We start from the raw sequence: 22,513 nt of genomic DNA, 5'->3' as shown, positions 1-22,513 counted from the left end.
CGCACTACACGAGGGGCACAGGCACCAGACTTGGCAGCCTGCAGTGCTGGGTACGAGAAGACCCAAGTTCTCTCTTCTCCAAGCAGAAGCAGAACTTGAATATTCAAGAGCTGTGCACAATTCATAAAATCTTGGCCCCCAAGCATATTTTAGCTTCTCAGTGATGCTTACACTGACAGCCTTTTCAGGCCTTACACACAAAGGAGAAAAGCAAAAATTGCAGCCACGTAAACTGAAAAATATGGTACAAAACATAAAACGCATCAAATCGGGCTTTTGTGTATTTCTGGGGCACTGCTCTTATACCGATGTTAATAAGCCCAGGCAAAAGCATTTTGCAGAATTGGTTTTCAAAGTAGCTGGTCATCATGACACTGTAACAAGGCTACTTTCATGTATCAACCTATTGGGTCTCCCTCCAGTCACCAAAGCTGCAAATGGTCAGCATTAACCAGATTCGGCTGCAAAAACTAATTTTTGTGGATAAAATTTTGATCCAAGAATATTTGGGGCTTGCAGAAAGTGGTTATTTGCCCACCTAATATAATCTGGGATAAATGCTTTAACTTCCTCTATAGCAGGAAAGCTTACATCTTCAAAAGGGATGTAACTTTGCATAGGGTCAGAATACATGCCCTAAACACAGACCGTGGCTGATCCAGTTCGTACTACCCTGCGCATCAGAGCTTTGAGAAATATCCCACAGAAATTAAAGTTTCTTGGGAGACTACCTGTCCTATAATAAACCTTGAAAGTTTACAGAATACTAAAGCAACACTCTGGGTCTTTGCAAAATCACCAAAATTACTTTCCTATAAAAAAAGCTACTAATAGCCCATGAAGGGGCAGGGTATCAGAGATCATCATTAAAATGTCAACATCTGACACTAACCACTCTGGGGTTTTAAGATGCTGTCCTGGAAAAATTCTGTCCCATTGCTGTGTCAGTGAGGTCTCCTCAGCTTTCCGCTTTTGCTGTCACTGTTTGTAGGACAGACTACAAAAAAGGGCAAAAAGAAGGAAGTTTGCTGCTATAACTTAAAATTTCTATATCCAGTTACCAGGCAAAATTTAAGGATGTTTGGATTAAAGGCAGCCTAAGATGACCCCAGAGTCAGAATTCAAGAGATAGAAATCTATAAAGAATTCTGTAAAGGAGGTCCTCAAAGCACTGTAAAGGTACAGTTCCCCTTCCACATTTAATGGGGGAGGCCATAATTAAGTATTTCTAGAGTTCTCTGGAGGTTTATTTGTGGTTAAGCCTTGCTACAATGATTACCCACAGATAGAGCATACATGAGAGAGCAGGAGCAAACACTACAGCAAGCAACAAGCTGAAGCGCTGGATTTGTCCCTAAATTAAAAATTCTCAGAGTGGGAGACTTTTGACGCCTCTCCCAGCAATTCATACAAGCTCCATGAAAAGAACAGGATCTGCACCCCCATTTTTTTCTAAAAGCATCTTATTGCTACAGACAAAACGCAAATACAGAAACGTGGGGGAAGATTTTTCTTACCACCACCACTGGGGACCACCTCTGGCACCTGGCAACATTCAGAGCAACAGGAGAATTCCCATCTCCTCCCTCCAGGGAAGTACCACTGTTTATGTTTCAAGAGATTTGCTTTCTCATTTGCCTATAAGCAAAAAAAGACATTCTTCAATGAATGAAGGTAAAAATATTTTGTTTAAAAGCAAAATACAATGCAAACAACATGCAGCTGCTAACCCAGGTCACAAAGTCTTTAACTCAAACTCTTCTTATAAAAATTACCCATCTTTCTCTCTTCTTTGGGGGAAAAAAATACCCTACTTAATCCCTCTTCCCATGTACTAATATTACACTCTGCTCCACAGGTACCAACTACTGTTGCTTTCAGAGGGTCTAACTGGCACATATCTACGAAATTAAAAGCAAGTGTTCTCAACTTATATTTAGTAGTGAAATTGCAGCTTCTATTCAGAACAGAGAAAGGGCTTGCATACTCAAGAGCTAGCCTACTTTTCCTGGCTTTACTAATCAGCATAACAAAAGGTATTTCTTTTACGTACAAACCTTGTCTTGATAGAAGTTATTGAAAATGAAGCAGAAGCAATTATCCACTCTCAAAACACACACTTAATCATTATATTTCATTAAGAGCATTTTTTATGATCCCGAAGCAATTAAGTTAATCATTATTTAATTTTACTGAACTGAAGATTTACTTCAGACACAAGCTCACTTTCCACATAATTTAGTTTCAGTAATTAGAGATGTACTTTACCCAGAGGTGGCTTGTTTAAAGCGTGTTATCTAATTTCACAAGCCTTACACCATGAAAGTTTCTTGCAGAAATCTACAAACCAAACTTCAAAAAAAGCAAACCCCCAAAGAAACTTAGATTTACCAGACTGCAAACCTGTTTCTCCTTTAAAATACCCAAGAGAAAAACCTACTCTTCAAACATGTGCCCAACAAGTCAGATGTATCACAAAGGGTAATATAAAGCATGTCTTTAACCCACCACTACCTTTAGCAAAGTTTAAAGTCATAAGAACAAAAGATGCTCTTCTCACACAAAGCACTTCATTTACAACTTATTTTAACCAGGATGTAAGGTCTACAGGAAAATGCATGTGTCTATTCGGATGCCCAGCAGCTATCTGCCACAGGACGTAATCAGTACTGAATCACTGGGACACTTAACAAAGACTTCTGTGATGGTGTTAGGAGAAAAACAGAAATAAAGACCAGGCATGTCGGTTCATACTGTCTATATTTGCCCTGGATATCATAACATTTGACAACTGCTCAACTCCAGCCTACCTCAGAGCAATTTGTGCAAACACGTTGTTGAAACCAAACCATACCAGGAAATGCCAGTTAGCCATTCAGCTAGCTGCTACCCATCTAGGTCAGATTTAAGTCTGTAAACAGTTAATGGAATCAGGAGCTGCCAGTCCATCTGGGCTGGCACATTGCCCAAGGCCAGTTTTATGTCAAAACACATTTGCTGTTTTTTGAAACAAAGGGTATCATCTTCCACCACTGCCATTAGAGAACGAAAACAGATGACCAGGCAAGCGTTTTAAAAACATACATCACTTTTTGCAACTCTTAGTCAGCAAAATTGTCCAACAAACACAACACATGCAATTGCTCAACACTCAATTAAAAAAGTCAACTATATTCAAACCAATAGAGAACTACCTCTATAAACGCAGACGATGTAGATTCATTTCAAGACTTTAGTGTCAGTACTTTTATGATCTGGTTTGACTTGCTGCACAGAAGAAAGGCTACAGGATTCATCAACAGCATGTAAGATTTTGGCAAAGACTGACAAAAATAAGAACGTGAAGCTACAAAGAGATCAGGACACAAGAAGTTTACTGTAGGGAGTTTACTCAAAATAAATACAAGTAAGTCTCAGCTATCTGGATTTTCAACAAACCTTATTTCACACTTTTTGCATGTGGTATCACATTAAACATGCAGAGTTGGAGACCAGTAGAGGAACTGTGACATCTGTAAAGATCCTGCCCAAGAAGAGGTGGTGACAGACAACATGGGAAGAAAAAACTGTAGACACCTTGTAAGTTACTGATGAAAACACTCAACAAAACCCAACAATCAGTCTTCTGCTTCATTTTTAACTGAATAATGGCTTGCATACAAAGAAAGTAATTATGGCAGCTGATGACAAAGTTGAGAAGCAATTTGAACATGAAGGTGTATTGAGCTGTTATACAACAGGCACTATGGCCTTAAAGGCTGGAGCTGTAAGAGTGGGATGAAAGTCACTAATGTACAATGCACAATCACATATATAAAATAAACAAGCCCCAGCTAGGCACTGGAAGCTGATCAGCACTGAAGCAGAAGGGCCTGGATGTGCTAGCCCATCCTAGCACAAAATGGCTGAGTCACCTCTGAGATACAGCTGTCAAAAATGCACATGCAGTCCTGGGATGTACCCAGAGAAACATTTCCAACAGAGATAGGAAGGACAGGGAAGTACATAAGAGGCACAGCTAAAAATCCCATCTGGAATACCACACAAAAGAGGCTACCCATGTTCAAAAAGGAGGCACTAGAAACACAGAAAGCTGAAGGAGGATTTCCAGCACCAACAGCATGCACGGAGACCGGCACGCATAGCAGAGGGATACAATTGCTCCCTGTAAGACAGTGACGATAACCACTAGGAAGGGAAATAAACTATTTGAGCCAAAAAAAGCTGCTGATACTAGAACAAACAGGGATCAGCTGGCCAGGAGTAAGTTTTGGCTGGAGCCTATCAGGAACAGCAAAGCTCTGGGAGAAGTTTTTGGTGACAATAAGCCTACATGCTTAAGGAGGCCCTTGTTATAAGAAGGACGTTATGACACACTATATGACTGCTTTCCATAGCTCCAACCATTGTTGTAGATGTCTCATCTAAACATTCATTGAAGGGTCTATAAAACAATCACCAAAAGCAGCTGGTTCAGTTCTCAGTGCTGATGGAGGAAGGTGGTATGTGGAGTATGAGTTATTGGGGGGAGTGGTGCTGATTTACAGGGGAAATAGCTACCATAATCTTACTGCGTACCTAAAAGGCAAACAGATACCTCCTAATTTAAAATAAGAATGTTAATAATTTTTTTTTACATTAAAATTCTCACATGCAACTATGGCAATAAAAAGCATGCATTAAAAGAGCTCAGCAAGTCACAACAGTATCTCATCCTACTTCCCAGTATCCTGCAAGAAAGAGATCTGTAGAGCCAATGCAACAGAGCATGCCACAGTTCAATAAACTGCATCACTCAAGCGAAGCTGCTCCTTGAAGCACAGTAGTGTTATGCAAGAGAACAGGATTTGAAAGCAAGTTTTGTTCTGACACTGTTTATTGTACTGGTACCTGCATAAGAGGTACTTCAGCCCTAAACAAACAGACAGAAGCTCTTCCCATTTAGGATTCTCATCTTCCCCACTTGGAAAAAAAAATAATAAAAAAAATAATAAAAAAAATATATATAACTGAAGTGGAAACTGCAAGTTGTATCAAATTGCTTTTCTGATGTCTTCTAAGACTGAACAAACAGATTTAGGCAGTACATTGAGGATAAAAGAGTCACATTTAAGTACACACATACTTTTCCATTTCAAAAAAAATCCCTCAATGAAATATAAATGCATGTGCACGCTCTTAAACACTTATGCAGTTTCTCTCTTGCATAGTACCTTGCATTGAATTCAATATGACAACCTCCAAAACCATGTTTCCAATAGCTACTTTGATACCAACAGCTTTGAAAATATTCTCAGCACTCCAACATTTAGGACATACAAGACTCAAAAGTGGACATGTACAACTCTGTTTTCAGCATCATCTCACAAGGGGAACATTTAATTCCTTTTTCTCTTTATTTGCTTCTCTTTTTTTTTTTTTTAATACTTTATTAAAACTACTGAAACCATTTTCTGGTCAGTTTTCTTCCTCACCATAGGAAGTACCAATATCTTTGATTCTTCTTATTTGCTTGACCCACAGCTCAATCTGTTCCCTAAAGATCATCTTCCATATGATAATATCCCAATGTTGACAGAGGAATGGCAGTCAGGGGAAAAGAAAAAAAAAGCGCAGCTTGTTAAGGTGTTTTTAATCACAAGTTAACTTTCTCACTAGATGGTAAAACTGATTTCATAGCAAACTTCTCTCAATGTCTTATGGAATCATGTAGATACTAACAGAATGGCTTCAGGAAATTACTTCCTGCCACCATCCTACTACTGTGACCATCATCTGTTAGAAAGAGAGCCCCTAAAAACTAAATGCTTCGCTAATGCTAATTGGAAATGATTGACTCTGAAAGTGCTTTCAGAAAAAGAAGTCTTCACTCATAGTAGGAAAAACTAGGAGAATGTCAATAAATTATGAAGGGTTTACAACAAATGATCAGCAGTCGTTTTGCCCCCCCCCCATAATGCATAAATGAATTGTGAACCTTCTTGCCATGGCTGTTGGAGGTGGTTAGACTGAAGAGAGAGGAACTGGAATTATTAATGACATGGAAATGAGGAGGATATGACAGAGCAATATATAGCAGTCATTGTGTTGACTGTAAACCCTTTTGTAAGGCATTCATTATAAGCCAGACTACTGACCTAGATGGACCAACAACAGACAGACTTTTCAAGATGGAAATTAGACTTCTGCAGCAAAGAAAGCATTTAATTTTCCATTGCAACCTGCAACCAAACCCTTTGGTTCTGAGCTTCACTTTGTAAGATGGGGAACAGACAAACAAGAATTAAGTGCATGAATATATCTGTGGCCTCATAACTCTGCAAAGTTCTCTGCTCACTCATCAAGAGAAAGCTTGAACAACCAGCAGATGACCAGTTATATCTAACTCTGTCCATGGCCGCCTACGAAGCCAGGGCTCTGAAGGATAAACATCCTTCCAGCAGGTTCAGCTGTGGCAGCCTAAAACATTACTGCCCTCTCTTGTCCATCCCAGCCTTCTGCTAGGGATCGCTGCTTCATAGCTGAACACCTTCGTAGCCTGCACCTGGTTGCTCCAATTCACAACTCAATGTGCTGGTTTAAACCCCTGATGAAGGTGGGTTCTGTCCATGGCTCTCTTATCACTATTTTTCTTAAAGGCAGCAAACTCCATTAGGATTTTCCAGCTGTGAACTGCTGGGGCTGAAGCACCTGCACATGGTCCTTTCTGCAACTGCTGTGCCAATTGCTGGTAACATCTGGAGGAGCAAGCAATGTCAGAGATTATTGCAGCAAGACTTGGCAGACAATCCTGGTCCAGTTAGAAGGGGTTGAATTATTCTTGGTTAAAAGGTTATAAGGCTTCTGATGCTTGAGACCAGAAACAGAGTAAGTCCTTGACAAGTTAGCTCAGATGTCTCTATAGCGCTATAGTGCTGAGCTGAAAAGCTTTCATCTCACTCCTAGTTTCAAATGTGACATACGGGAAAGGAAACCATGACCACATGAAATGATGTAAGCTGGGAAAGCCACAGCTGCCTCAATTAGGGCAGAACATCTTTAAACCAAGTTAAGTGTGCCCTGTCCTGGGAAATGTTACCCCAGTTACAGTCCAGACAGGTTTACTCCAAAGAAATCTAATAATTTATCTACAATTTCTTAGTGACTAGTTACTTCTGAGGTTTTGCAGTGATTTAACCCTGACTAAAGGCCTAGATAACAAAACCAGCTTAAAAGAGTAAGAGGAGAATTTGAGAGTGAGCTGGCAAGGTTTCTGTATTTATTTGTGTTTGGGAGTGCTTGGGTTTTAGTTGGGTTTATTAATGAAATTTAAATTGTAAATAAATCTTGAATGTGGATGCAAGCTCATCCATGCTTTATAAAAGAATTGCCTAAACCGGCTTCTAGGAAGAAGCTGGCTCTGAAAAAGGACTTAAATTATTTTTCTAAATGGCTACTAATTGTAAACATACATTTTTCCTACTGCAATATATAACATAAGGCTGTCGTGTTCAGAGTAATTCTAGTGATTTTTCTTTTAAACAGTGGAATGTTCTTTTGCTTAGAACGGTCTGCAGGGTAAGGGATAAGCTTAAATTCCTAATTTCTCTCCTTTCACTTTTCAACTCTTAAACAATCCAAAACAACTGCAAACACCCTCTGCTGATTTCCTCTGACTGATCTTCCTAACCGCACATACCTTTAACTACAGTGCTCCTCTGCAATCTTTGTTTTGTGCCCTGCCCCAAATTCTGGGGCTGAGGGTCCCTGCACAGCACTCCAGGGGAAGCCTCCACCGTGGAGCTGGGGCAGTGCAAGCTTTTCTCCCATTGCTCTAATGTTTTCTTTGGTGTGCAACAGATTTATAGATAGCTTTCAGAGCTCTAGGTCTTTAAATGGCTTTCACTCAGGAAAAAAACCAAACCAACCCAAACACAATTCTTCATAATTACCCACTAATGAGAAGCAATTGATCATTAATTTTCATGCTCTGATCTTCCACAGGCACTCTTTCCTGGTACTCCAAATTAATAATTTTCTTAGGAATTCACAGAAAAAGTCAATAGGAAGGAGTTACCTTGTGGGATTTGAGAATTACAGCAAGTCTTTGGCAGAAATACCTTTTTCTTTACCAGCCTTGAATCTACAAGGTTCCAAAACAAAAACTTGTAGGTGAAGCGTTAGTCACACCGGGATTGAAACTCCCAGCAACCTGTATGTGCCCAGCACGCCAGACTTGCATCATCTCCTTGAGCTCACCCACACACACCCCTTCCCTGTCCACAATAAGTCCCTTTTAGCAAGAAACTGCCACCAAGGTCATGAGTCAAGTAGGCTTGGCTAAAAAATATTCTCCAATACTGTCCCTCATCTGCCTCAGTGTTGTGCACCTCATCCTCTGCCTTGACGCTGGATATCCTTCACGCTTTGGAGCTGTTGGCAAAGCACCTACCTGGTACCAGTGCTGGCACCAGCAAACCCAGGGGATGGCCACATCCTAGTGCTGGGGTCAAACCTGCGTGGCAGCTATTTGTAACTGAGGGATGCTCCTCCTCAGAAGTTATTTTACTCCCCCTGGTTAGACTAAACTAACTACACACATTTCTGTTTATTCACTATTCATAATTCAAATACAAGTGAAATTAAAAGCATCTAGAATGGCAATCTACTTAAGAACTTTAATAAACGTAAATAGCATTTTAGAAATAAAGTCTATTATAAAGCACTTGAACTAATTAAAAGTTTACTCGCTGCCCAAAACCCTTAGCATTCTGTATTAAAAAAGTCAAAGCCTTTTAAAGAAAGCTTTAAAATTCTGAACTGCTGAAGTAAGATCTGAACAGGCAACAGCGAAACTAGACGCATTTGCTATCATATCTCATTCAGTAGCACAAAGAAAGAAAGAACAGTTAAATACACCTACATCCGGAGAAAAAAAATATTATTTGTTATGGGTGAAGCCATTTTGCATTGAACAAGGTGATAATTTTGGATGCATCAGCTCTTCAGGATCTAAAAAAAAAAATATAGATATGCATACTCCTTTCCAAGGAACAGTGGCTAACAATAATTAAAAAAAAAAAATAAAGGAAAAAATCTTCAACAGAGCTAACAGCCGAGGCAGAGAAGGCCTAGCTTATCTTCTCCAGGAGAACCTGTGCACTGGACCTTTGAACCAGTATCTTTTTTCCATTGATTACATAAAGTTTTTTTAATACCATCTCAATAGCATTTTTAATTAATCAGAAATATACATAAATAATAGATTTCCAGAAGCCTGATGAAGCTTGAGCTAACTGTAATCTAAAACAACAGTGTAATTCCTAAGAGGATGCATTATCTTTACATTGTCCTAGCTTGGTCTTGATCAATAGCAGCAAGAGAGAAAATTGCTATGTTAGAGGTTAAAAGCAGAGGAAGAAAACCCAAGTCAAATAGAAGACCGCGCGGCTGAGGAGACAGAAAACACTTGCGATCAAAGGGTGACACAGCACGGGTGTTTTATTAATCTTGCAGGAGTCCAGCCAACAACCCTGCCAAGGGGTTGTTCACGCTCCTCCCTGTGGCTGGTGCTGCTCCACCTGTAACAGGCGGAGAAAACCTCACCAGACCGCTCTGGCTCACACCAGCCCCAGGGCTGGCACAGGCAGCAGCAAGACCCCAGCTCACCCCCAGCCAGCGTGACTGAAGCAGGTGCCAGCTATTTTTATGTCTAAATTGCAATTTACATCTGACCTGTTATTAAGTTCAAAGGGAGAAGCAGTCGCAGCAATGCCACCGGGAAGGTAAAGCGATGTGTTCCCGGTTCATCGGCGGAGAAGGGGAGGATACGGCCAGAAGGGGGGATGCAGTCGTGGCCCTGAAATGCCCGGCGGGCGGCAGGAATGGGCTGCATAAATGGTCTGCTCCGACTGCCATAAACCAGCAGCTGCCTGATGCTGCACAACCCGTGAGGTGCCAAAAAGCCCTGACCCTTTTCTCCCCACGCATCACATGCTGACAGCACCGGCCTGCGGGCAGCATGCACCCGCTTGGGCCGATCTCAATGTTTCCGCATACTGAAACGTGGGCGCAATTTGTAAATAAAGGAGTGTGGCACTGCATTGATACATTTTGAAGTTCTAAATGACAGGGCACTGAAGTAATAGTCTAGTCAAACTGATTTAAACGTGTTAACTGATTCTCATGCCACGGACCTCAAAGGACTGCTGAGAATGTAATCGAGTGGCCAACTATGCACAAGGAATCATGTCCACAGCAGATCCCCTGCAAATTGAGAATTACTTCAAAATCCATTTCAAGTAAATCATTCTCCTGCTCTGAAAATCTCAGCTTCTAAGATCAGAGATCTTTTGGAAGATTATTCAGTCCCTCATCTCACACTTAAAAGGATGCCAGAATTACTATATCTTGGATTGTAACTGAAGCCATTCAGTGCAAGCAGCTTTCCTACCAACGGACCTTTTCAGTGAGGGTTTATCTTTGAGTTTGATTGAGGTATTTAGTATCTTCTTTTTTTTCCCATAAATGCAAGAGCTGAGCAGTGTTCTGATCTCTGAGATTGCAAATGCCCAGCTTCTACAGCTGCAGTAATTAAACCAACATCTCATGCCATTACCCACATCAAGTCTCTTCCTCGGCATCTGCTCTATTCCCACACTGCACTCTTAAATCAAACGAAGATAAGCTATTTTCTAAGATCAGCTGACTTGTCTCTCCCTCGAAATCACTGCAGCCAAAATGATTCTGAGCAGATATGAAGCATCTTGCTAAATATCAAAAAGGTCTCTTTTAAACAAAAAAAAAGTAGACGTCAATGCAAGTGGCTATTTTTAGCACCTGAACTGTTCTAGATTTATTCCTTTATGTCTATCTAAAAAAAAATCACGATCGCTGATGAAGTGTTACCAGAAAATATATTCTACTGGAAAGTCTGCTTTATGAATCTTAGCTACATGAGCACTGCAACAAGTACGTCAAGCCACCCATTCAACCCACCATACAAGTCTAAGAGTTAGGAGTGTACACAGAATGTTTCCTTGGTTTCAAAGAGGTGCTTAAAAAACCCAAACAAATAAACCAACCCAGAAAGCAAAATCCTCAACATAATTGTTTTGTCATTCTGCTTGGATGCAACAGTTCAGCCTCATGCTTAAAGACTGCCACCTGGAAGTATTTTTAATTGTCTAACCTCAAAAAAACCTCAAGACACCTTGTAGGCTAGCTGTTAAAAAAAGCAAAACAAGCCCACCACCCCCAACTCCAGGACACACCATACACCAAGAAAACCTTGAGTCAGCAGCAACAGCAGCTCAGGTCATACAAGTATACAGGCAATAAAAACTATTTATCTCTTTCTTATTCTCTTTCCTTATAGCTGTCACCTCCTTGCCCTGAAGACTCCTGCCCCATTACCTCCAATTTGTTTACTCCACCCTTATAACCTCTTACCTCAAGTCTTATGGAAATTATCGAAAGATTTATTTTCAAGGGCAGGATAGAGCTTATCAAAGGTGTGGGCTATTTGTGTGGGAAGAGATACATCAGATAGACAGGAAAAGCAGAACTGTGTCAAGGAAGCTTCTCCTAGTTGTAGTAAACTTTCATTAAAAAAGAGAAAATAGTTTAAGACAGGGTCTTACATCCACCAAAACAGGAAGATAACTTGTATTTTGAAGCTAACAGTGTTTGAATTTCCCGCTCTAGAAAGATACCTGTTAACTACCCAGAGTTATTTTAGATTTTTGAGTTATGATAGATCTCTTAAAACACTCATCAAAATAGCAAAAGGGGGAGTGTGCAGGGAAAATACTAGTGAAATACTTACCTCTGTGTATAAACTTGAAAATTCTCTCTCCTCTGACCTTGAAGGACTCTATCTTCCTTCCAGATATTCCCTACAAGACAGACATGTCTCATCACTCAGCCATACCCTCTAAGTATTTTTCCAAGTGGCATTACCTACGCATTAACAGCTCTCCGATCCCAGGATAAACAACCGGCAGCTGAGGGACTCCAGAGTACAAAACCAGAAATATCTCAGCGCACGTACTGATATCAAATGAATAAGTTTGGTCAGTGGCAGGTTATCACTACTTTCATACAGTGCAAATCACTTGACTCTGCAACTTGCCACAAGGTAAAATAATGGATTTTCAAAAAAATAGTCTTTCCAAGTTAAAAATGTATGTGCCTCAATTACCTCAGACTGACCCTTGTATATTTGTCTTTGAAGACCTTGCACTGCATCACTATTGCACTATGGAAGGCAGCAAGACTTCAGGTTAATTTTACACAACTTTGACACAAGCTGCTCTGAAGGCTTTCAGCTGAGCAAACCCACCTAACTGTCCTACCCAGTTTTGAACTATTTTTTGACTGATTAAAATGTTTCCCATCCAGCTGTTGTTTCAGTTTAGTCTTCTATAGAAGACTAAAGACAAGGAAATAGCTAGCTGGAATTCAAGAATCCTCTCCTTGCAGCCACGCAAAATGAAATAAAAAAATAAAAAAAAAGGAAATTCACTGTTGCTAACTCCTCCCCTACCACCAAAAAGTACTTATCAGAGTAAAGTGCCCCAAACCAAGGCAACAGAAACATCCAAAACCTTAGAAAGACAGAAATCAAACACTGCATATCCTCTCTGTTTATTAAAAACAAACCAAAAAATACATACTCTAACCAAACCAAAGTTAGGGTTTGCTTAACAGAAGTACATCTGTGGGAAAAGGAACAGCATATCCAATTTATTCTTATTTCCTGGATTAAAGCCATTCAGCTCACATAATTTTTTTATTTTTTTTATTTTTTTAGACAATTTGTCTACCTTTTGTGAATTGGATAATCCTTTTTTCAAAATGGATTAAATTCCAGAATAAGCACATCAAGAAAAGTTTGTCCAGAAACATGCATTATGAACAACCTGGGTGCTGCCTCTGGCGATCTTCCCTTCTACTCTATTATTTAATGCTCAAATTAAGCTGGTTTGTGGCTTTTGTTAGTACTTGGGTGTCAAACTGACCATACGTAACATGTGCACGTAAAAGTCAATACGCAGCTAGGTAGAAGCCATTTGTAATTACAGACACAGAGTTGCTCACAGACCCTCCTCAGCCCTAGAGCTGCCTGATGTGCTGCAGATACGAGCTGGTTCCTTACCATGGGCCACAAACACAAGACTCACAAGGACACATCCAAACAAGCAACTTGGGAGGTCGCTCCCAGGACAGCCATGCTGCAACCAAGAACACGTGAGTTACAAAAATAGCTTCTTTCAGAGGAACTGAAACTGCAAGACCTCCAGCACCTGCCTCTACTAAGAGAAGCTGGAAAAAGCAACAAGGGAAGTCCAGCAAGACCACCACTGAGCCCTACTCGCAGCCAGCATCAAAGGCACCAGGGAAGCTGCACACTCGATTGATCTACAATAGCACATTAACCCACAGCACCAGTCTGCTTTTGAAAGGAATGCCCTATTGCTTCTGCGACTTGGACCACGGCATGATTTTGGTGTGCACAAGCCACATTCCCTTTGGATGAAACCAAATCAGAAGATCCACCTACAGTGTCACTCTAAACCCCGCTGGTGACACAAGCTGGGGCCAGGGTCATCACGCAGGAGGTACTGTACGACAGCACAGTCTATAGGCTTCCCATTCCAAGGAACTGTACGTAACTCCTGTGAGGAAACATCGATGTTCAGGGAATGGACACTTCCCTTTGTCCATTCTCCCCCATGGCCAACACCAGCAACCTCCTGCATTAACACCTTTGATTCCAACCCAAGTAAGTGCATTTGCTATACCCATTGCTAGGGAAGAAGGATGTGTGCATATGAGCCTTCAAGCTGAATTACAGTGCACTGATCCTGGGTCTGCAGAGAGCCAAACAACATCAGCAGTCTGACTGGGAAGGCTGTCATGCCTTTAAAAGCAATTCCACAAGCACAGAAGATTGCTGTTGCTCACAGCGTGGCAAGCAGCTGAACGAGAAAGCGTCTCTCCACTGCTTGCCTGGTACAAACGCCTTGCTCAGTCCTGCTGACCAAGCACACCTCCACACAGCATATTCTGCTAACACAGCCCGCAAAGGCCCTGACTATGGCTCCCTCCTTCTCCAGCACAGTAGCACAACACCAAAGCACACGAGCCTAGGTCACCCCCTTGATCCAGGTGGGCTCTTGCGTGGCATAGAGCAGATTCACAACAGTTACTGACGGGATGCCCTCAAAGGCCACCAGATATTCCCAACCAGATCTCCCTTCAGCACAGTTCAGCAAAAAAAACCCCTAAAGGGATCAACAATTTGGGGGGGGAGCCCTTTTCCTTCCTTTTCACTCTCTGCCTCTTCCCTTCCCCCTGTGCTCCCCATGCTTCTCTGCCTTCGACTGCTGCAAATTTGAGCAGGTGGCAGGACAGATTCCTGCACTACAGCACTGGCCATGGCGAAGAGGTAATTACCACGCATGGCAGGGTATCCTATTCAGAGCTCAACTTCACTTATCCCTTACAGGAGGAGCAAAACTGGGTCTATCGGTTTATACTGCCTTCCATCTCCTGCTGCTGCTCCCACTACACTGCAGAAATCTGTTTTTACAAACCTGGGGAAAATGGTCAGAGCCCTGCATTATATCAATACAGCAGGGACCAAACAGTTTGTTTTTCTCTCCTCCATAAGGTCCTCTGATGTAGGGCAGGTCTCAGAGGCAAAAAAAGCCCCTACTCACCAAACCCACGCATCTTATCCCAAAGTTTCTGCAGACAGAGGGCAATGTATGCAGTAGCAGGCCAACCCACTGTAGCACCTCTAGTCTGAGGGGGTACTTAAGAGGGGAGGAGGAGAGAAGAGAGGGAGGAGGGAGGCCCTGGGCTGGCACAGGGAATCACAGCAGGCCCAACAAAGGGTTTTGGATCAGCTCAATGCCAGCTGGGCAGAGAGCCTGGCGAGGTGGCAGCTCCTGCAAAATCCTTCCTGTCCATCCCGAGTCTCCACCTCATAAACACAGACACCAGTGGGTACAGCAATGCAGGAGGGAGGGAAGGCTGCCAGCCTCAGCGGCAGCTCACACATCCCTCCCCCCCCCCCCCAATCCACAGAGCTTCTGCCTAAGTATTTTAATTGGGCCAAGAAGACACAGCATAAGAACAGGCTCCATATAGTGATGATTGACAGGACTTCTGTTATCACAACTCTAGAAGAGGTCTCTGCTCTTCTGGTTAATGTTAATAAAAATAATCCTGGCCTAATTCCCCAAAGGCACACTTGGGATATCAGACACTTGTATGGTTTATCATCTTCCTTGACTATCCTCATCTTAAAAACTCTAGGCAACACTGTCTTCCCTCACCAACCTCTTCCCTTGAGATGGCAGCAGCCAGACAGATCTGACCAAACTTGCCTTCCGTTCCTCACCCAGGAGACACTGCCCCTCAAGCCCACTCCCCTTCCTCTGAATGCCAAATGACTGCGTCAGATGAGGTCTCCTCAAAGGAACATGATGGCAGTCACAGGCACAAACCTGGACACGAGGAAGCTCCAAAGGGTTGGAGGCCCAGCAAAAATGCTGTCGGGACTAATCAAAAGGGGCAAAAAGGGACAATGGATTTGAGTGCCACCAGGAACAGAGTGCACACACATGCAAACATGGGAAGGGCAGGTTAAGCAGATCCAGAGTAGCATCATGAATCTCTTGCTTTTTATTCAGCACGGACGTGTTCACACACTAGTAAGTCATGGCACATAGTTTTGTTCCTTCATTTCACTCTGTCTGCTCCCGGCCACTGATCGCAGTGGTTTTCCTCTTTGATAAGTGTCCTAGATGAGTGCCATGCTGGGTGCTCCAACTTTTGGAAGCAGATGTGGGAGGCTGAAATTACAGCCTCAGAAAACATTCACCCATGTCCTCAGTGTCCACAGCAGCCACCTGTGATTCAGAGGGCACTGAAAAATATTCATGTCTCACGTTTTATGCAGGCAGAACCAGGCAGCACGTTTCACCTCAGTAAGGCAAGATAAGAGGATACGGCCTAGAAATACCCTTCCATGGTCCAAAGCTGGCAGGACTGCCAAAGGGCTGCTTCCACTGTTTATCCAACAGTGGCCCTGAGCCAGGCACCAGGCCGGAATCAATACTGCTTACACTGCCTGGGGATCCACAGAGGGCAAAGGCCCAGGTTATCTTGTTGGTAACTCCCACTACATGGAGGTAAAAGGTTTGGAAGATAGCCTTGTAAACCTTGATCATAGCTACAGCCAGACTGAAATTGCTCACCCCACATCAGCTCACCACTAGTGGTAAGAACTGAGGGTCACGAGACTTTGTAGATGACAGTCACTCTTTTGCGCAAGGTCTGGGCTGCTACAATTTCATTCAGTGACAGCAGAGATGCTGTACCATCTGATGGCAGAAGGCCTTGACTGTGCCTCTTCACACACAAAAGCTCTGTGCCCACTGCTGGTCATTTCATATCTCGAGAGCAACGGCATCCTACCGGAACAAGCTTCTCCACCAGGGCCAGAGAAAAAGCAGCTGCAAAACTTCAGAGAAAGCTCTAACTTCTGCCTTCTTTTCCAAAAAACAGGATGTCCAGGAAGGTGAGAGTCTGGTCTTTTGGGTGTGCCCCTGGAGCAGGTGATGGTGAAAAAACCCACCCATCTGCCCTGACATCACTAATCTCAAGAGTCAAGAGGGGATCCAGGCAGCAGGTTGCACAGGTCACTCAAGCAAGTAGAAAAAGGAATTAAGTTTGTTCCCACAAGAGGCTTACACAGACACCACTGACAGGGCAATGACATGCCAGCATCATCTCTGTGAAACAAGGAAGAGGACAATTTCACACTTCCTGAAGCAACAGTCCAAAGAGCAGAGATTAGTGAGACAGCTTTCCTTCAGAGCTCTGCAGCGCACACACAGGGAGGACAGTCAGTCTAGGGAGTAGGCTAACTCAAATTCAAAGAACATTAAGTAGACAAAGCACGTAAAACTGAAATCCCATCTCCTGGCCTGCTCCTACTGCAACACACACATGGTTAACACAGATGCAGCCAGTCACGACTCCCATGGCAAAGAGATTCTCTCCCCTGTAGAGAAGAAACCACAGAGAGCAGCTCCAAAATCTCAGCCAAAGCCCAGCACTGGCACTGTGGGGAAGAGATGACTTCTGCTAAAAATCATTATGAGTATTGTGTGCCATACTACAGTACGGTTCTGTTGCCTGGGGTTTTTGTTTGTTTTAATAAACTTTTGCTTCAGGCATCTGATGGACAGGTGCCTTTTCAATCTTCCCTTCCCTCCAATATGCACCTTTGTTATTGTGCTTACAATCAGCACAACCAGTAGAAAAAAGAGGGACTAGCACTTTTATTTGAACAACTGATAAGGACAAAAAAACATACCATATAGTCCTTTGATTTCCAGTTTGAGCAATATCCTGAGTCTGAACATTTCACATAGGTGTATTTTCCCCCTTCCTCCTCCAAACATGGCATTCAAAAACCCAGAGATTATCAAACACAGAGCTAGTATTAATCAGCCTCTCTGGATCGGAATCTGATGGGCTCAGGGCAAATTGCTGTAGAAGTCACAAGCCACTTTAAGGCAAGGGTAGCACTCCATTTTTGCGCATACCCTGCCAGGCAATGCAGCCACTGATACTTGAGGCACTACTCTACAGCTAGACCCATGCTGCTAAAGGCCAAAAGGCCAATCTTGGTCTAAAACAAGTCACGTGTCAAGCCAACAGCTAAGCAGGGTGGACAACAAGGGCTCCAGTCATGATCATTTTTGGACCTCCTACAGAAGTGCCCTCTTGGGTCCTGCAGCTGTCGGAGCACTCCAGCAAGCAACACCACCAAGTGCATTGCTGATCAACCTACTGCTTCCCGAATGTGGCCCCTTTCCACCTTGCCATGAACCATCACCAGCCTCCCACGCAAGGACTCCTCTACAGACAGGCATGAGAGATGCCTACTGCCCTGGCCCTCCCTGTCCTCCATGATCCTGGATGGGTACCTGGATCCTACATAAAGGAGATATCAAGGGATGGAGGGAATGCTTCCTCACATCCAGACTCACTCTGACATGAGGAGATTATAAGAGCTCTCCAACACTAAAGGATGTAAGGAACAATATTTTAAACAAGGCGGGGAAAAAAAACAAGATCTTTATCATTATTTCTAGAGACTGGAATATTTTTTCAGTAATTTCTTGTTCTATTTCTGTACTTTCCCAGCTCCTGCACTAAATGTGCATGCTGACCTATCCTAACCAAGAGCATTTATCAGCCACTGAAGTCTGAGAGATACCAGACTTCACACACACTCACATTATCACCACCTAGATGTAAATCCTCTGGCCGACCTCAGTGTTTGCTCCCCAAAGAGGGAAGAAACAGCTGCAGAACAAAAGGAAAAAAAAAAATCTCTTTATCAGGCAGCTCACTTCACTTCTAGGGGTTTAAGTAGCAGACAACAGGGAACAACCAAATTGGAGGGCAGGGATAAAAGGAATCAAAAAGCTTAATGTAGGGAACAGACTAAGCAGATCTGGCAGTTGCCTGCAAAAGGGGACAGAAATAGCACCACCTCCAAATGGGAGAACAGGACCCTCAGAAACACCAAGGATAAATTCTGATCATAGCTGTTCACTAATACCTTAGTACCATCCACTCCTGTTCATGTTTGGACAATACTCTGAAGCCTGGGGAAAGGACAAATCTGAGCATAGCTAATCACTGGGCTGATGAATCAGCTCACCAGTGTGCATTCTCCTTAGGGAGAGAAGAGAGAATTGGCAGAGGACAGCACTGCAGAAGATAGCAATATGAGGAACCAGCTGCTGAATTTGATGCAGGAGCAGCCCGTTGTGTGGAAAACATTTTGGTGCAGTGTTCTTGGCCAAAATCATCATCCCCAGCCAAGCACATCCTACAGCACATGAGGAACAAGCACATTCCCTTAGGAAACCCACAGGATTTCCAATTGCAAAATGCTGGAACAACAAAACCCAAGGCTTTTGCTACTGTACATGCAAGTAACACCAAGACAGAAAACATTCTCTAGCACCTGATAAAGATCAAGGGAAACCCATGTCAATGCAGTCCTCTCAAGGATAGTATCAATCATATGCATCCAAAAGCTATGAGTTTGTGACATATCTACATCTGTATTTCATGAAACCTGCACGAGTTCAAGGATAATTTTTGCAGCAACTTGCGGTCCACTGGCTTAAAGTCTGCACTGTTAACGTCACTCAGTAACCTTTTGTAAGATTAAATGCAAAATGAACTTCAAGTGTTTTCTATAAAATTATTTTATAAAAAGCTTGAAAAGCCCTCAGACTAAAACAGGAGTGCAAAGCCTCAGGCAGGACCACTATTCAGTCCAATGGACTTGCTGCAATTTGCAGACGCAGTCGTCCTGCCTCTTCAGTGTGTTGCAGCGGTTACTGCACCTCTTCTGCCAAATGAGGCTTCCACCTTTCCCCTTTTCCACTCCCCTGACAGACAAGCTCAAGCCCCCAAAAAGCAGCCCTCAAGCCTGCAGCGTCAAGCCTTGCCATGAACACTCTCCCTACAATCCTCCAGGCTGCCATCCATCTGCCTTACAAAAACACTGCTTGAGAAACACTGAAGTCAGGGGAATGGTGAGCAAGCCATTGCCCAGAGCAGCCATAGGAAAATGTCTTTCTACAGAAGTACATCTCTTCTTGCTGATGAAGATGCTGGAATGAGGTTAAGGATCCTGACATCATGGGTCTCTGCTAGTTAGTGAATTTCCAAGATTAAGATCAATTCTCTACTGACACACCAGGAAGCCTAGTTGGGAAAGGGAAGGCTCAAGGCTAATGGCTTCATCAGTGACCCCAAGACATTCTTGGAGCCACTGCTGCACTAAAGTCTTTCAGCATATTGCCAAGCAGCTCTTTACATCAAAAGTAGAAACCGTACTGGGAAGCAAAGCAACAGGAGCAGTGATACACAGCAACTTCCCAGGCAGCAATGGCTGCACAGAGAGCCAGGCAGAGACGAACTGTCACATCCGTGTGCTCCCAAAGCAGAGCTCCCCTGGACCAGTACTGCCAAACTGACCTTCAGCAGGCAGAGGCTGTGCTCCCACAAGGCAGCTACCCTTGTCCTGTGCAGTTGTCTCTCCCAGTCAGGCCATGTTCATTTCCACATGCAAAAACATGTCCAGGAGAGGCTGCTGCAGGTAAGGGCATCCAAAGGCAGCAGTTCAATTTCCTCCTCCACCTGGCTCAGCTGAGCACCACTGCAGCTGAACAGCCGGAGCAACCAGGCTGCACAATCACACACACATGTGCTGCAGCTTAAATATCTTCATAATTCTCAGGATTGTGCCACCAAGCAATGGTTCTACCTTGCTGTCTGTCAGCAACCCAAAAATGGAAATGGCAAAGGACAGAAGAATAGCAGGAACTGGGATTTGAGCTTGTACTTACAAAAATCTGGTGTCCTTCAAAAAGCTTCCTACAACGCACTGGAAAGTGAACACTGGAGACGAAACAGCAGTTAAGTGAAGAGCCCACAGCATGCTAAACTTGCAAAATGAAGCTGCCATGCAAGCTTGCTGATTTAAAGAGAGGTAAGTCAAAGCCATAAGGTGGACATGTTCTGGTTTATTTTACTTTTATGGAAAATTTTATGCAAATACATGCCTGCACAGGAGTATTTACATGGAACAATCCTTATCTAAAATATATTATCAGTACTTCATATGAAAATCTACCATCACTACTAAAAAAAAAAACCCCTGCACAACTTGAATTCTTTACTCATCACACAAGCTAAAGCTCCCAGGTACTCTTGCCTGTAAGGGGAAGTCTGATAAATAAGCACTATTCTCTAAATGGCTTTTTTTCAGTTATAAAGAGTTGATAAGAATCATCTTGCCCCTCTCCAGCTAGGTCACAGATTAGTTAAATTTGACCCATAATAAAAGGTACAAGCTAGCTTCAGCTTTGATAACATTTATTTCCAAGCTGCCTTTATGGGACAGAGAAATATTATGGAACAAAACTGCATTTCCTATTTTTGCTCAACCAAACACTAGTTTACCACTGGATCTACGACAGTCTCCTCATCTGCAACATGCTCAGTGATGGGTAACAACCCACCTCCAGGACTGTTGTACTCTCCATGCAAAGAACCATGTAACGAAAAATTACAACCACAAATGTATATACGCTCCAAGGGTTTTTCACACAATACATTCTATTCCACCAAGCAATTTTTAGACTTTGAGGAACAAAAGTGGGTTTGTATTCCTATGCCAGACTGACTGATCCTCTCCTTTCTCTGAAAAATAAATAAAACCTGCTCTCGATTCTGTCAGCACAGAGATAAGGACCTAACTTCAGCAAGAACTGCAAGTAACTTGACCTTTTAATTTTTCCACATGTGTCCCATCAAGTGGCATACTAAAGTTTTACTTATTTGTTCTTTTCCCACACAGCAGAAGAGAGTTTTCTGTCTGTGTGAAAGACGATGCCTCAGGTGCTCCCCACGGGCTCTTATTTATTGTTCATTTTAACTTCTTTCTCCTGCTGGCAACTGGAGATTCGTTCACCAGATTTCTGTGGTGACAGGTATAATAAGAGACAAGCATATATTTTCTGTTGCATCTCTGGACACCTGCTCTGAAAGAGTTTTCTGTTCCTGCCTGCTGTTATTTGCGTATGTGAATGACCTTTCCAAGGCAAGTGACAGTTTTCCCCAGAAGAGGCTTGGTCTGACTGTCAAATTGAAGGGGGAGTGTGGGGGGGTTTGCTCTCCTTAAATATCTTCCAATGCTACCTTTGTGAATTGAGAAATCAACAGCTTCCAAGACTTATTTCAACCCCTGCAAATTATAAGACTTAAAGCAAATGGGGTCTTACTGTTGTAGTACAAATAAAACTCTTAAATTCTGTTTTATTAAAATCTTGATAGGTTGGCAGTGTCCTGTGTACGAGCCCTGTTGTTTTTTTTCACTGTTTTTTTCCAGGTGACCACAAGGAGTACTTACCACACAAAAGCCTTGACAGGCACCTGGAAAAGCAAAGAGGTAGCTTTTTTTTTTAATTCTAAACACTGAGCCACTGAAAACAAATGGAGAGCACTACGTGCATAGCTCATTCCCAAGTTTGGTGACCCTCGTGATCTGGGATCATTGTTTCCTCCAAAGCCAGTCTGAAGAGTAGAACCATACTAACAGATTCCCGGTATTTGCTCAATGGCTTTCAAACCAGTCAGTCCCTCTGCCCAAAAAGTATAAAAATTAGGTCCTGAGGAAATGGTGAGTAGGAAAATATGCACATCATCAGAAGGTGGGCCAGTCCTTGAGCGAGAAGAAGCAGAGTGGATAAAGGAAAAGCCATAGAAGAGGCAGAAGAAACGAGAGTGAACAAAGATGCTGAAGATGCAGGGTGATGGCCAGGAGGCATAGGGAGGAATGGGAGAAAGAAACAGGACCTTGCTGTGGTAAGGGGCTGATACAAAACAGGAGACAGGGTTGTCATGCATCTGCATTGCCCGG

At 42.9% G+C, this 22,513-nt stretch overlaps 1 protein-coding gene across 11 annotated transcripts in view; it reads right to left on the bottom strand.

The window, feature by feature from the left end:
- AGPAT3 (1-acylglycerol-3-phosphate O-acyltransferase 3) overlaps positions 1–22,513 on the bottom strand; it is a 94,947-nt gene that overhangs the window by 49,576 nt on the left and 22,858 nt on the right. For 3 of the 11 annotated variants that reach the window (XM_075773234.1, XM_075773225.1, XM_075773304.1), the window contains 2 exons: positions 11,807–11,876; positions 1,518–1,638 (listed from right to left, as the gene is read on the bottom strand). The exons of 2 other annotated variants lie outside the window; for them this stretch is intronic. The gene's annotated coding sequence lies outside the window, so the exon portion shown is untranslated. Of the gene's footprint in view, positions 1–1,517; positions 1,639–8,056; positions 8,123–11,806; positions 11,877–22,513 lie in introns of all 11 variants that reach the window. 6 more of the 11 variants (XM_075773255.1, XM_075773244.1, XM_075773280.1 and 3 more) reach the window with 3 other exon arrangements.

Source organism: Balearica regulorum, chromosome 1 (assembly GCF_011004875.1).
Source record: "Balearica regulorum gibbericeps isolate bBalReg1 chromosome 1, bBalReg1.pri, whole genome shotgun sequence".
In the NCBI taxonomy this organism is placed as follows: Eukaryota; Metazoa; Chordata; class Aves; order Gruiformes; family Gruidae; genus Balearica; species Balearica regulorum.
The sequence above is the reverse complement of the archived record's forward strand: the minus strand, read 5'-3'. Positions and strand labels throughout refer to the sequence as shown.